The sequence below is a fragment of the Lipotes vexillifer genome, unplaced genomic scaffold, assembly GCF_000442215.2.
Source record: "Lipotes vexillifer unplaced genomic scaffold, Lipotes_vexillifer_v1.1 scaffold1047, whole genome shotgun sequence".
In the NCBI taxonomy this organism is placed as follows: domain Eukaryota; kingdom Metazoa; phylum Chordata; class Mammalia; order Artiodactyla; family Lipotidae; genus Lipotes; species Lipotes vexillifer.
Window position 1 is genome coordinate 384037 of NW_006771990.1, and position 13852 is coordinate 397888.

Consider the following 13852-nt stretch of genomic DNA (forward strand, 5'->3'; position numbering starts at 1 on the left):
GGCACAAGCCAGGTGGGAGCACATAACCACCAGAGATAAGATGAATACAGTTATGGTAATGAGCAACTAGGATGGTAAATAGGGAGCCCCAGCTACAGGGATCTGAGGCAATGCCTAACAAATAATGTGTTACTACAGACAAGATAGATGAGTAGGAAACAAACATATTGTTTGACTTACATACTCAACAATATTAAGAATAGGTGAACCAGAGATTAATGGAAAAAGATAAGCCTTCATACATTTCATAAATGGAGTCAGTTTTTAGTCCCAGGAACAGGATCCACTTAAGGAGAAACCCTAATGGAGGTATACACTAGCAAGCAGAAATATATGAGCTATTGAACTGAAACTGATACCCAGGGACTCATATCCCATCATGCTCCCAACCCCATTCCCATCCTGGCTATGGTGGAGACTTATGAAGGCAGGAGAAGGCAAGGAGTTCTAGCTCAAGTTTTACAGTATAACCAGTGGGCTTATAGAAACACCATAGTTGTTTCCCTGGTCCTTTTGTGCACAATTGGGATGCATATTTTTAGTAGCTAGTAGAAGCCATGATCACATTGGTTCTCTAACCTGTGGGGTAGAGGTCAGTAAGGTAGAAATGACCAAGTGAAATCCCTGAAACTGCTCCTCAATCCATGATAGTAAGTCAGAAGCAATATCACAACCCAAGTGGAATTATTATACTTAGATTAACCCTCCAAGACTTAAAAGATATAGAGGAAGTCATTGAATGGAGATATCCTATCTCTACTCTGTTAATTATTATGTTTCCTGAAAAAGCCCAAGTTGGATGTTCCAGCTTTATTGAATAAGATTGCCAGAATCTCTGACACATGATCTGAGGCTATTGATCTGAACATAAAATTATTTTCAAACTCAATTAATAAAGAGAATAAAGGGCAAGTTGCATTTATGTTTGGATAATGGCAGTATATATTTACTCATACTAGGATTATAATTAATGTCTTAATCTCTGAGAAAATATAGCCTAGTGTGACATTAATTATTTGACATCTACAGAACATAATCCTTAATCATACCATGACCTGGTAAATACAAAATGACAGCTACTTATGATGCCCTAATAAAACTTGAGTGTCAGAAATTGTGAGATTAAACTCTACAAATATTCATAAGAGAGCCTTATTGGTGAAGGGTTTAAAAGTTCAGTGGTCTGAGCATGCCAGAACACCCCCTCTTAGGGTATCCCTTGACACTAAGAAAGATGCAGTGCTCAGTAGGCATCTTGAAATTTCGAAGGCAGCATGTACTCCATTTAGGAATAATGTGCAGATCTATTTGACTGGTGACTCAGGAGACTCCCAGTTTCAAGCAGGATCTAAGAGAAGGCTCCACAACCGGTCAAGGCTGTGGTAAAAATTTCTCTGCCATTATCAAGTGTCATAGTAATAGAGAATCTATAGCAGATATGGATGACTGGTGGAGTCGTTGGCAAGTCCAAATTGGAGAGTTTCAGTAGAGACCCCTAATGTTCTAGAGCAACATCATGCCTTCTGTATCAAAAAACAACTTTCCATTTCAAAAGTTGTTCCTGGTAAGTTACTGGGCACAAGTAGGTACCGAACGATTTACCAGAACTGCTAATTACAAACAGGGTATGTCTTGTGCACTAAATCTTAGCATCAGCAGGATGCAGCAGCAATCAAGTGTACAATGAAAATGATTCAAGTGGGCTTAGGAATGGTAGAACTAGAGAATACAAGCAAGACACCATGCCCACAGCACTTACCTCTGCTGCACCTCACCTCTTCCTCAACTCATACCATTGGCCTCATGGAAAAATTCACCATGGAGGAGGAAATACATTTGTACCTGGTTTACACATTGATCTGTTTGATACCTTGGCGTGAGCAAAAAATTACTGAGGCCATAGTACAGCCCAGTTTTGAATTTGTATTTCTCATCCTTCTGATCTTAGGCTCTGCTGGATTCAAAGTTCTAATTCCCATGAGAGCAAGTTTTTACCAGTGGCACAGGAATGTTTTCACTGAGCCAGTAGCTACAACTCCCATGTAATCACTTTGGGATCTTTATGCTGGTTGAACAGAAGGCAAAGAAAGAGGTTCTCAATTAACCTGATTATCATTAGGAGCTAGGATTCCTGCTACATACTGGGAATACAGAGACATATGCATAAACTCAAGAAATTCGAAAAGAGGGAACACTCTTGCACTGCTGGTGGGAATGTGAATTGGTACAGCCACTATGGAGAACAGTATGGAGGTTCCTTAAAAAAACTACAAATAGAACTACCATATGACCCAGCCGTCCCACTACTGGGCATATACCCTGAGAAAACCATAATTCAGAAAGAGTCATGTACCAAAATGTTCATTGCAGCTCTATTTACAATAGCCAGGATATGGAAACAACCTAAGTGTCCATCATTGGATGAATGGATAAAGAAGATGTGACACTTATATACAATGGAATACTACTCAGCCATAAAAATAAATGAAATTGAGTTATTTGTAGTGAGGTGGATTGACCTAGAGTCTGTCATACAGAGTGAAGTAAGTCAGAAAGAGAAAAACAAATACCGTATGCTAACACATATATATGGAATCTAGGAAAAAAATATGTCACGAAGAACCTAGGGGTAAGACAGGAATAAAGGCACAGACCTACTAGAGAATGGACTTGAGGATATGGGGAGAGGGAAGGGTAAGCTGTGACAAAGTGAGAGAGTGGCATGGACATATATACACTACCAAACATAAAATAGATAGCTAGTGGGAAGCAGCCACATAGCACAGGGAGGTCAACTCGGTGCTTTGTGACCACCTAGAGGGGTGGGATAGGGAGGGTGGGACGGAGATGCAAGAGGGAGAAGATATGGGGGTATATGTGTATGTCTAGCTGATTCACTTTGTTATAGAGCAGAAACTAACACACCATTGTAAAGCAATTATACTCCAATAAAGATGTAAAAAAAAAAAAACCAGAAATTTGTTTTGGTATCTGTTGGTTCATCCATGCCTGGAGATGACATGAATGAGCAATTGCAGCAACCATGACTTATAAAGGCTGTCAGGGTCCAGCCCCTTCAGGTTTGAAAATCTGTGCTATACATTGGAAGTGGAAGAGATGGTGAATGTCAATTATAAACTTGAGAACTGTTGTAGGGACTGAGATTGTAGCTCATGGTTATGTTAAATCTTTCATAGATATGTTGGCTATCATCTCAAAGAGTTGGTGATGGGAGCTACTTAAGAATCATAACTTTAAGCAGTACAAGATTTGGACTATGGTAAAATCTCTAGTGCTCATATGCACATCTTCTTGGTAATTCTGGTTTATCCACACCTCTGGAGCTCTTTATGAGTTCATAGTCCCTTTATGCTGATAGAGCCCTGCTTCAAGCACACACAGCTTTCCCTTGACCCATGGAAGTTCAATAGGTTCAAGTAAGAATGCTGTGCAGAACGTATCAGCAGAACTGAGCCCCTCTACCCACATGAGTGACAATGAGAAAGCACTTTGTGTTGGATTTTTCTCCTTCTCTGATCCTATTATAGTATTCCTGCTTCCTCAATACTAATTATTGGGATTAACACCAAAATAAATTTCTGTTTTCAGGGTACTCCAAACTAAGACAGTCTCTGATCCAGAACTTTCAGTCTGTTATTTCATGCTACAAATGCTCAGTGCAATTACACTTCTCAACCTCATTCTGTTTAGAAGTCAGACCATCTCCAGATCTTCAAATAATTAAATGGAAAATTTTGATTTAGGCTTGATTTGGTAAAATATTTTGTGTGTGCATTCTAGCTCCTGCCTGATCTTTACCCCTGGCTCCGAATGTAATTCAATTTAGACAATAAAGACAATAAATTCAGTTTAGGTCTTCCATAATATTCTCATTCACCAGTAAAGAACTATAGGTAATTACCCTGAAATGACCTTCACTTCCTAATCCTTCCCCAAATTTATGAGGTTTTGCTCAGGCCAGTATTTCTTTGCAGTGCACCCTTCCATAAGTACCAGCATAAACAGTTTTGCTTTTTACCTCAGTGAAAAATGTTGAACAATTTTTAAAATACAGATTTAAACCTTCTAGTGTTCTGCATATTACTGACCTAATTTGATAGGCATGAATCCAAACCAGAGATCAGAAATGGCTCTTATGAGAAAGGGTATAAGAACTCAAATATTTGATATTGCTAAGAGTATCAGAAGCCCTAGTACTACTTTTTTTTTTAATTGTAGTAAAATACAATATAGCATAAATTTTATTATCTTAATTTTTAAATATAAAGTTCATGTAACAAGTACATTCACATTGTTGTGCAACCATCACCATCATCCTTCTCCAGAATTCTTTTCATGCTGTTAAACTGAAATTCTATATTCACTAAACAATAACTTCCCACTCTGCCACTTCTCAAACCCCTGGCAACCACCATTCTCCTTTCCATCTCTTTAAAGTTGACTACACTGTCCGTATACATCCTATCAGTGGGATTATATAGTACTTGTCTTGTGTAACTGGCTTATTTTGCTTAGCATAGTATGTTCAAGGTTCATCCATCTTGTAACGTGAAAAAATTTCATTTCTTTTTAAGGCAGAAGAATATTCCATTGTATGGATATGCCACATTTTGTTTATTCATCTGTCAGTGGACACTTGGATTATTTCAAATTTCGGGCTATTGCAGATAATGCATGATGAACATGGGAGTACAGATATCTCTTTGAGATCTTGCCTTCAGTTATTTTGGGTGTATACCCAGAAGTGGAATTGCTGGATCATATGGTAATTTTGTGTTTCAGATTTTGAGGAACCATCATACTGTTTTGCATAGTAGCTGCAACATTTTACATTGCCACCGGCAAAACACAAGGTTTCCAATTTTTCCACATCCTTACCAACACTTGTTTTTTGTTTTTCGTTTTTTTTCTTTATAGTAACCATCTTAAAAAATGTGAAATGATATCTCACTGTGGTTTTGATTTGCATTTCCCCATATGAACATCTTTCATGTGCTTATTGGCCATTGTATATCTTCTTTGGAGAAATGTCTAAGTATTTTGCCCATTTTAAAAATCAGATTGATTGATTTTTTTAATGTTGAGTTGTAGGAGTTTTAATATATCATGGATATATACCATTTATCATGTATAAAATTTGCAAATATTTTCTCCCATTCTGTGGATTGCCTTTTTATCACTCTTCTGATTGTGTACTTTGATGCATGCAGATAAATTATTTCTGAAGTTCAATTTATCTGCATTTTTGTTGTTGCCTGTGCTCTTGGTGTCATATCCAAGAAGTCCTTGTAAAATCTGATATTCTGAAGATTTTCCCATATCTAGTAAGATGTTTACAGTTTAGCTTTTATGTTAAGGTCTTTGATCCATTTTCAGTTAATTATTTTATATGGTGTAATATAAGAGTCCCAACTATTTATTTTGCATGTGGATATTCATTTTTCCCAGGATTGTTTGTTCGAAAAAATTGTTCTCTCCCATTTAATGGTTTTGGCACCCTGGTTGAAAATTATTTAACTTTATGTGTGAGGGTTTTTGTTTTAGTTTTTTTTTTCTGAACTCTCTACTCTGTTCCACTGTCTATATGTCTGTCTTTATGGCAACACCACAATGTTTTGATTACTGTAGCTTTGTAATAAATTTTGAAATCAGGTATTGTGATGCTTCCAACTGTGTTCTTTTCAAGATTGTTTTGGCTACTCAAGGGTCCTTTGAGATTCTATGTGAATTTGAGGGTGGATTTTTCTATTCCTGCAAATAAGCTATTGAGATTTTGACAGGTTTTGCTTTGAATCTGTAGATAGGTAGTATCAACACCTTAACAATATTAATTCCTCTAATCTATGAACACTGGATTATTTTCCATTTATTTATGTGTTCCATTTCTTTCAGTGTTTTGCAGTTTTCAGTTACATGTGTTTTGTTTCCTTGGTTAAGTTTATTCCTGTTTTCTTTTTGCTGCTATTGTAAATGAGATTGTTTCTTAATTTTTCTTTTTTTTTGATTTTTCATTGCTAGCATGTAGAAAAGCAGCAAACTTTTATATGTTGATTTTGTATCCAGAAAATTGGCTGAATTTATGTACTAGTTTTAAATGTTAAGGGGGAATCTTTAGGATTTTCTGCATATAAGAATCAACATTGTGAAAATGACTATACTATACAAAGCAATGTACAGATTTCAATGCAATCCCTATCAAACTACCACTGACATTTTTCACAGAACTAGAACAAAAATGTTCACAGTTTGTATGGAGACACAAGAGACTCCAAATAGCCAAAGCAATCTTGAGAAAGAAAAACGGAGTTGGAGGAATCAGGCTCCCTGACTTCAGACTATATTACAAAGCTACAGTAATCAAGACAGTATGGTACTGGCACAAAAACAGAAAGATAGATCAATGGAACAGGATAGAAAGCCCAGAGATAAACCCACACACATATGGTCACCTTATCTTTGATAAAGGAGGCAAAAATATACAGTGGAGAAAAGACAGCCTCTTCAATAAATGGTGCTGGGAAAACTGGACAGCTATATGTAAAAGAATGAAATTAGAACACTCCCTAACACCATACACAAAAATAAACTTAAAATGGATTAAAGACCTAAATGTAAGGCCAGACACTATCAAATTCTTAGAGGAAAACATAGGCAGAACACTCTATGACATAAATCGCAGCAAAATTCTCCTAGAGAAATGGAAATGAAAACAAAAATAAACAAATGGGACCTAATGAAACTTAAAATATTTTGAACAGCAAAGGAAACCATAAACAAGACAAAAAGAAAACCCTCAGAATGGGAGAAAGTATTTGCAAATGAAGCAACTGACAAAGGATTAATCTCCAAAATTTACAAGCAGCTCATGCAGCTCAGTATCCAAAAGCAAACAACCCAATCCAAAAATGGGCAGACGACCTAAATAGACATTTCTCCAAATAAGATATACAGATTGCCAACAAACACATGAAAGAATGCTCAACATCATTAATCATTAGAGAAATGCAAGTCAAAACTGCAATGAGATATCACCTTACACTGGTCAGAATGGCCATCATCAAAAATCTACAAACAATAAATGCTGGAGAGGGTATGGAGAAAGGGGAACCCTCTTGCACTGCTGGTGGGAAGGTAAATTGGTACAGCCACTATGGAGAACAGTACGGAGGTTCCTTAAGAAACTAAAAATAGGACTACCATATGACCCAGCAATCCCACTACTGGGTATATACCCTGAGAAAACCATAATTCAAAAAGAGTCATGTACCATGATGTTCATTGCAGCTCTATTTACAATAGCCAGGACATGGAAGCAACCTTATTGTCCATCAACAGATGAATGGATAAAGAAGATGTGGCACATATATACAATGAAATATTACTCAGCCATAAAAATAAACGAAATTGAGTTATTTGTAGTGAGGTGGATGGACCTAGAGTCTGCCATACAGTGTGAAGTAAGTCAGAAAGAGAAAAACAAATACTGTATGCTAACATATATATATATGGAATCTAAAAAAAAATAATATAATGGTCATGAAGAAATTAGGGGAAATACGGGAATAAAGACACAGACCTATTAGATAATGGGCTTGAGAATATGGGGAGGGAAAAGGGTAAGCTGGAACAAAGTGAGAGAGTGGCATGGACATTTATACAGTACCAAACATAAAATAGATAGCTAGTGGGAAGCAGCCGTGTAGCACAGGTAGATCAGCTCTATGCTTTGTGACTGGAGGGGTGTGATAGGGAGAGTGGGAGGGAGGGAGACACAAGAGGGAAGATATATGGGAACATAAGCATATGTATAACTGATTCACTTTATTATAAAGCAGAAACTAACACACCATTGTAAAGCAATTATACTCCAATAAAGATATCTAAAATAATATATTTCAATTGCACTCAGAGAAAATATGTGACTTCTTCATTTCCAACTTGGATGCTTTTTATTTATTTTTCTTGCCTAATTGCTCTTGCTAAAACTTCAAATACTATGTTGTAGAAAAAGGTAAAATCTGGCATCTTTATCTTCTTCCTTACAGGAGAATTTTTCACTCTTTCACCATTGATAAGATGTTAACTGTGGGATTTTCACTTACGTTGTTTAATATTTTGAGGTAATTTCCTTCTATTTCTAGCTTGTTCAGTGTCTTTATCATGAGAATATTTAATTTTGTTAAATACTGTTTCTTAATCAATTTAGATAATAATGTGCTTTTTTTTTTTTACTTCATTCTGTTAATGTGGTGTATTACATTGATTGATTTTTGTATGTTGAAACATCCTTGCAGACCTGGAATAAATCCCACTTGGTCATGGTTTGTAATCCTTTTAATGTTCTGTTAAGTTCTGTTTGCTAGAATTTTGTTGATTTTTTTTGCATCAATATTCATCAGTGATACTGGTCTGTAGATTTTTTTCTTGTAGTACCTTTGTCTGACTTTAGTATCAGAGTTACTCTGGCCCCATAGAATGAGTACAGAAGTGTTCCTATTTTTTCAATTTTTTTGGAAGAGTTTGAGGAGGATTGGTGTTAATTTTTCTTTAGATATTTGGTAGAATTCACCAGTGAAGCCATCTGCCCTTGGGCTTTTCTTTGTTGGAATGTTTTTGATTACTCATTCAATATCCTTATTGGTTATGGGTCTGTTCAAATTTTCAATTTCTTCATGCTTCAGTATTCTTAGGTTGTGTGTTTTTAGGACCTTATCCATTTCATCTAGGTTATTCAATCTATTGGGGTACAGTTGTTCTAATATACTTTTTTATATTGAAGTATAGTTGATTAAGAATATTATTTTAATTTCTGATGTACAACTTAGTGATCTAATATTTTTATAGGTTATATGCCATTTAAAGTTATTACAAAATAATGGTTATACTTCCCTGTGCTGTACAATATATCCTTGTTGCTTATTTATTGTGTACATAGTAGTTTGTGTCTCTTAATCCCATACCTGTATCTCATCTATTCCCCCTTTCCTCTCCCAACTTGTAACCATGAGTTTGTTCTCTATATCTGTGAGTCTATTTCTGTTTTAATATATTCATTCATTTTATTTTTTCAATTCCACATATAAGTGTTAAAATAGAGTATTTGTCTTTGTCTTATTTCATGAAGCATAATATTCTTTAGGTCCACCCATGTTGTTGCAAATGGCAGGATTTCATATATTAATTTTTTTTTTTTTTTTTTTTTTCGGTACGCAGACCTCTCACTATTGTGGTCTCTCCCGTTGCAGGGCACAGGCTCCGGACACACAGGCTCAGTGGCCATGGCTCACAGGCCTAGCTGCTCCATGGCATGTGGGATCTTCCTGGACTGGGGCACGAACCCGTGTCCACTGCATCAGCAGATGGACTCTCACCCACTGTGTCACCAGGGAAACCCAGGATTTCATACATTTTATGGTTGAGTAATATTACATTGTATGTTTGTGTATTTTTGTTTTCTTTATCCATTTATTTGTTGATGGAGACTTCACTTACTTCCATATCTTGACTGTTGTCAGTAATGCTGCTATGAACATTGGGGTACATGTATATTTTTGAATTACTGCATTCATTTTCCAGGAATGGAATTGTTAGATCATACAGTAGTTCTATTTTTAGGTTTTTGAGGAAGCTCCATACTGTTCTCCATAGTGGCTGCACCATTTTATAATCCTACCAACAGTATGCTAGGGTTCCCTTTTCTTCACATACTCACCAACACTTGCTATTTGTAGACATTTTGATGGTAGCCATTTTGACAGGTGTAAGGTGATATCTTATTGTAATTTTAATTTACATTTCTCTGATGATTAACAATGTTGAGCATTTTTTCATGTGCATGTTGGCCATCTGTGTATCTTCTTTTAAAAATGTCTATTCAGGTCTTCTGCATATTTTAATTGTGTTCTTTTTTTGATATAGAGTTATATAAGCTATTTATAAGGTTTTTTATATTAATATTTTATTGATCATATCATTTGCAAATATTTTCTCCCTTTCAGCAGTTGTCTTTTGTTTTGTCAATGATTTCTTTACTGTGCAAAAGCTTTTAAGTTTAGGTTCCATTTGTTTATTTTTGCTTTTGTTTCTTTTGTCTTAGGAGACAGATCCAAAATATATTGCTACTATTTATCTCAGAGTGTTCTGCCTATGTTCTCTTCTAGGATGTTTATAGTTTTAGGTCTTACATTTAGGTCTTTAATCCATTTTGAATTAATTTTTATATATGAGGTGAGGAAAAGTTCTAATCTCATTCTTTTACATGTAGCTATCCAGTTTTCCCAGCACAACTTACTGAAGAGATTGTCTTTTCTCCATTGTATAATCTTGCCTCCTTTGTCACAGATTAATGACCCTAACTGTGTGGGTTTATTTCTGGGTTCTCTATTCTGTTCCATCCATCTATGTGTCTGGTATTAGGATAGCCACTCTTGCCTTCCTTTGGTTATTATTTGCATGGAATAATTTTTCCCATCCTTCCACTTTCAACTGATATGTTTCTTTAGATCTGATGCGAGTCACTTGTAGACAACATATAGTTGGGCATTTGAAAACACAGCCACCTCTGTCAGTCTTTGCAGACTGGCTCTGTAAAGGGAAAGGTCTTCACTAATCAACCTAGCATAAATGCTTATAGTCTTTTCAGGCCTTTCTAAGCATGCCTGCTCCCTGGGCATGTGTGTGTGTTTTTCCCACCCAATATCCCCAGTTGTATGGTTTCCTTTAAATGTCTTATATTCCCTAACAGTCTCATCTCTGCTTCTTCTCAGAGTCTTAAATGCTCTATTGTATTCCTCTGCCCATAATTTCTTGCCCCCAATAGCTCACAGGTTTGTAGCCCCCTACAGCTCTAGACTGCCACTGCTTTCAGTGGGCTCCAACCTGATATCCAAACTATGCCACCATTTCCATCATAGCTCCTTATTAGACAAAACAGAAACCAGTCACTTAGGAAGCTGCAGACAAGCCAGAACAATGCAAACAAGTTTGACTTTTCTTTTTTTCCTTTGCATGGGAGGAACCGGAAATTGGACAGATTCTTTCTCATGCTTCACCAGGGAAGAGACAAGATATGGGTGAGCAAAGATAGCCCCAAATTTCCTTCCATAATAAGTGTGACTTTATCTTGGTTAAACATTTGTTTGGCTACTGCAAATCTGTAACTGGTTTCTATATTTCCTACGAAGTTACTTCAGTTGGTGTTTTATTGTTTACTTTGTGTTTCTATGGATGAACAAGGGCCTGGAGCTTCCTAGTCCACCACTTGCTGTTGGCACTTCTAGGCACTAGCGTTAAAAAAAAAAATCATTAGCGGCCTTCTGTAGTTAATCACTTCCTTTCATTACCTTTAAAAATTCCACATTCTTCAAGTGAAGAGTAAGTACTGACCTCTTTTATTTGGTTAGTAGGCAATGACACAGCAACAGAGATCAAATGACTTATTATCTACTACCAGCAAATTTAGTGACTACAATTTATCAACTCACAATATTTTGAAAGCTTATTTTTCTTGACTCAGCTGTACACAGTATTTTATAGATCTTTATACTTCTAGTGTCTGAAAGTTTCCCTACCTGTAATTGATGCTCAAAAATGACGATGTAGTCATAATGACACATATAGCCAGTTTATCCATGAGCTAAGCCATGAGACAACTGATTATAAAAGTTGACTTCTAAAATTAAAATTGGCTTCACATTCTTCAACACTTAGTGGAGGAAAAACTAGAGATCTTCTGAAGGTAACCTATGTTTCCCTGGATATTTTAGGTCCTTAGAAGAATATATAGATTTTATCTTCTGAACAATCAATCCTAGCAAAAAGGAAATTGAGATTTATTTAATTTCCACCCATCAGGAATATTGATCATCCATTATTCCAAGGTGCTACTTTTGTAGGAAATACCCCATGTAACTCCATTTGCTTGGGATTAATTACCTATTCCCTGTCTTCTCAAATATACCATATATTTGGTTTGTTCTAGCCCATGTTCACATACTATTTTGTATATATTTTTCAGTTTTCTGACTCTTTAGTCTCCCTGAATAAATTATATAGTACTTTAATCATTCTTATTCCACATCTAGTTATTCAAGGAGTAACTGCATTTTTTTCTTACATTTCTATCACATATGTCCCTTTTAACTAATATTAGTTAGCCCCTTTCAGGTCTCACCTCCTCATAGATTATCAGTTTCATCTTATGTAGGAACTGCTTGCTTGTGTCACCATTCCACTTTAAAACTCCACATTTCCTATTGATAATGGTCACACTCCTTCATGGCCCACCTTAGTCTAGCCTCATACTACATTTCCACATTTATTTTCCCCTAATCCACATTATGTTTCCTGTGACAGCACTTGTTTTCAGACCTTAAAGTATGCTGTTCTTTTTTCCTTGAATGCTCACCCCAGTCATCCCCCTTACCAAATGTATTCATTTATACATTTCATTCATGTAGAATATATTTAATTATTGTTTCCTCATTTCCAAATCCTATCTCTTCCATTAATCCTTCCCCAAATACTTTAGTTCCCAATGTGTTCTGACAATTTTTGTCCTACACAGTAGCCATTTTTCTTACCTTCTTCATTTGGCACATTGAACATGATTTCACGACGTATTTACTTATCATTTTCTGTCTGTATCCTATGTTCCCAGCTAGACTGTATTTTCTTGAGGCCAGGAAACAAACGCTAAGCTTTTTTATTGCTAGAGTGCTCTCAGCACAGTGTTTATATTTAATTATGTATCTGAATAGTTATTATTCTCCTTGATCACAAGAGAAACGATGGGCAGTGATGACTTTTACTCAGTAAGCTTTGGTAAAATAAATAAAATCAAGGACTGATTTCCAGAAACCACACACATAAAACACTGCTCACAATCATGTATTAAAACATTTAACTCGGGCTTCCCTGGTGGTGCAGTGGTTGAGAGTCCGCCTGCTGATGCAGGGGACACGGGTTCGAGCCCTTGTCAGGGAAGATCCCACATGCCGCAGAGCAGCTGGGCCCGTGAGCTATGGCCGCTGAGCCTGCGCGTCCAGAGCCTGTGCTCCACAACGGGAGAGGCCACAACAGTGAGAGGCCCGCATACCGCAAAAAAAAATTTAACTCAAATTTAAGGGCAAAGTCAATGACATTCTCTAGATGCTCCTCTGATGCCTGCTGACTATTTTTCAGGATTTTCCAAGAAGCCTTTGAATTTTAAAAGCTTCTTGGCTAGTCTGAAGAATACTTTCAACCCATTAAATCACAGAATGCATAAACCCAGAGAGTTACACAATGTTGCCAATAAGTGCACACAGTGGTGTGCTCAACTTAGGACCTGGCTCAGAGGACGCATTCTATAAATAGTTGTGACAATGTCAATAGTTGCCTTTCTCAGTGTTCATGCAAATTAAGGGAGCAGGGTAGTTGAAATAGTGGTTTAATGATTAGTGTTGAAAATCACTCTACAGCTTTTATCGTAGCTCCTCCATCCGTAGATCGTTCTCAGCCTGAGTGGTGTTTTCATCATGGGGTGGTGGTGAGCATTGATTTGAGCAGAACCATCTCTAAATAACATTTTGGACTGTTTCTTCTTCCACAACTTCTCAATCTCTTCTCTTTGGGACATTGTACCTAAGCTGACACAAAGCATAGGTGTCCATGTCTCCTAATATGTTATTGCATTGCTAAGAAATGCACATGTTTTACCAGAAGTCTTCTGGAGACATACTATAACTTGCAAACCTGTAGAGATCATTCAAATGGGAGGAGTTTTGAGAACTCAAATGAATATTTGTTTTTTTATTTCCTCACTCCTCAAGCTATAACTACAGCACACTCT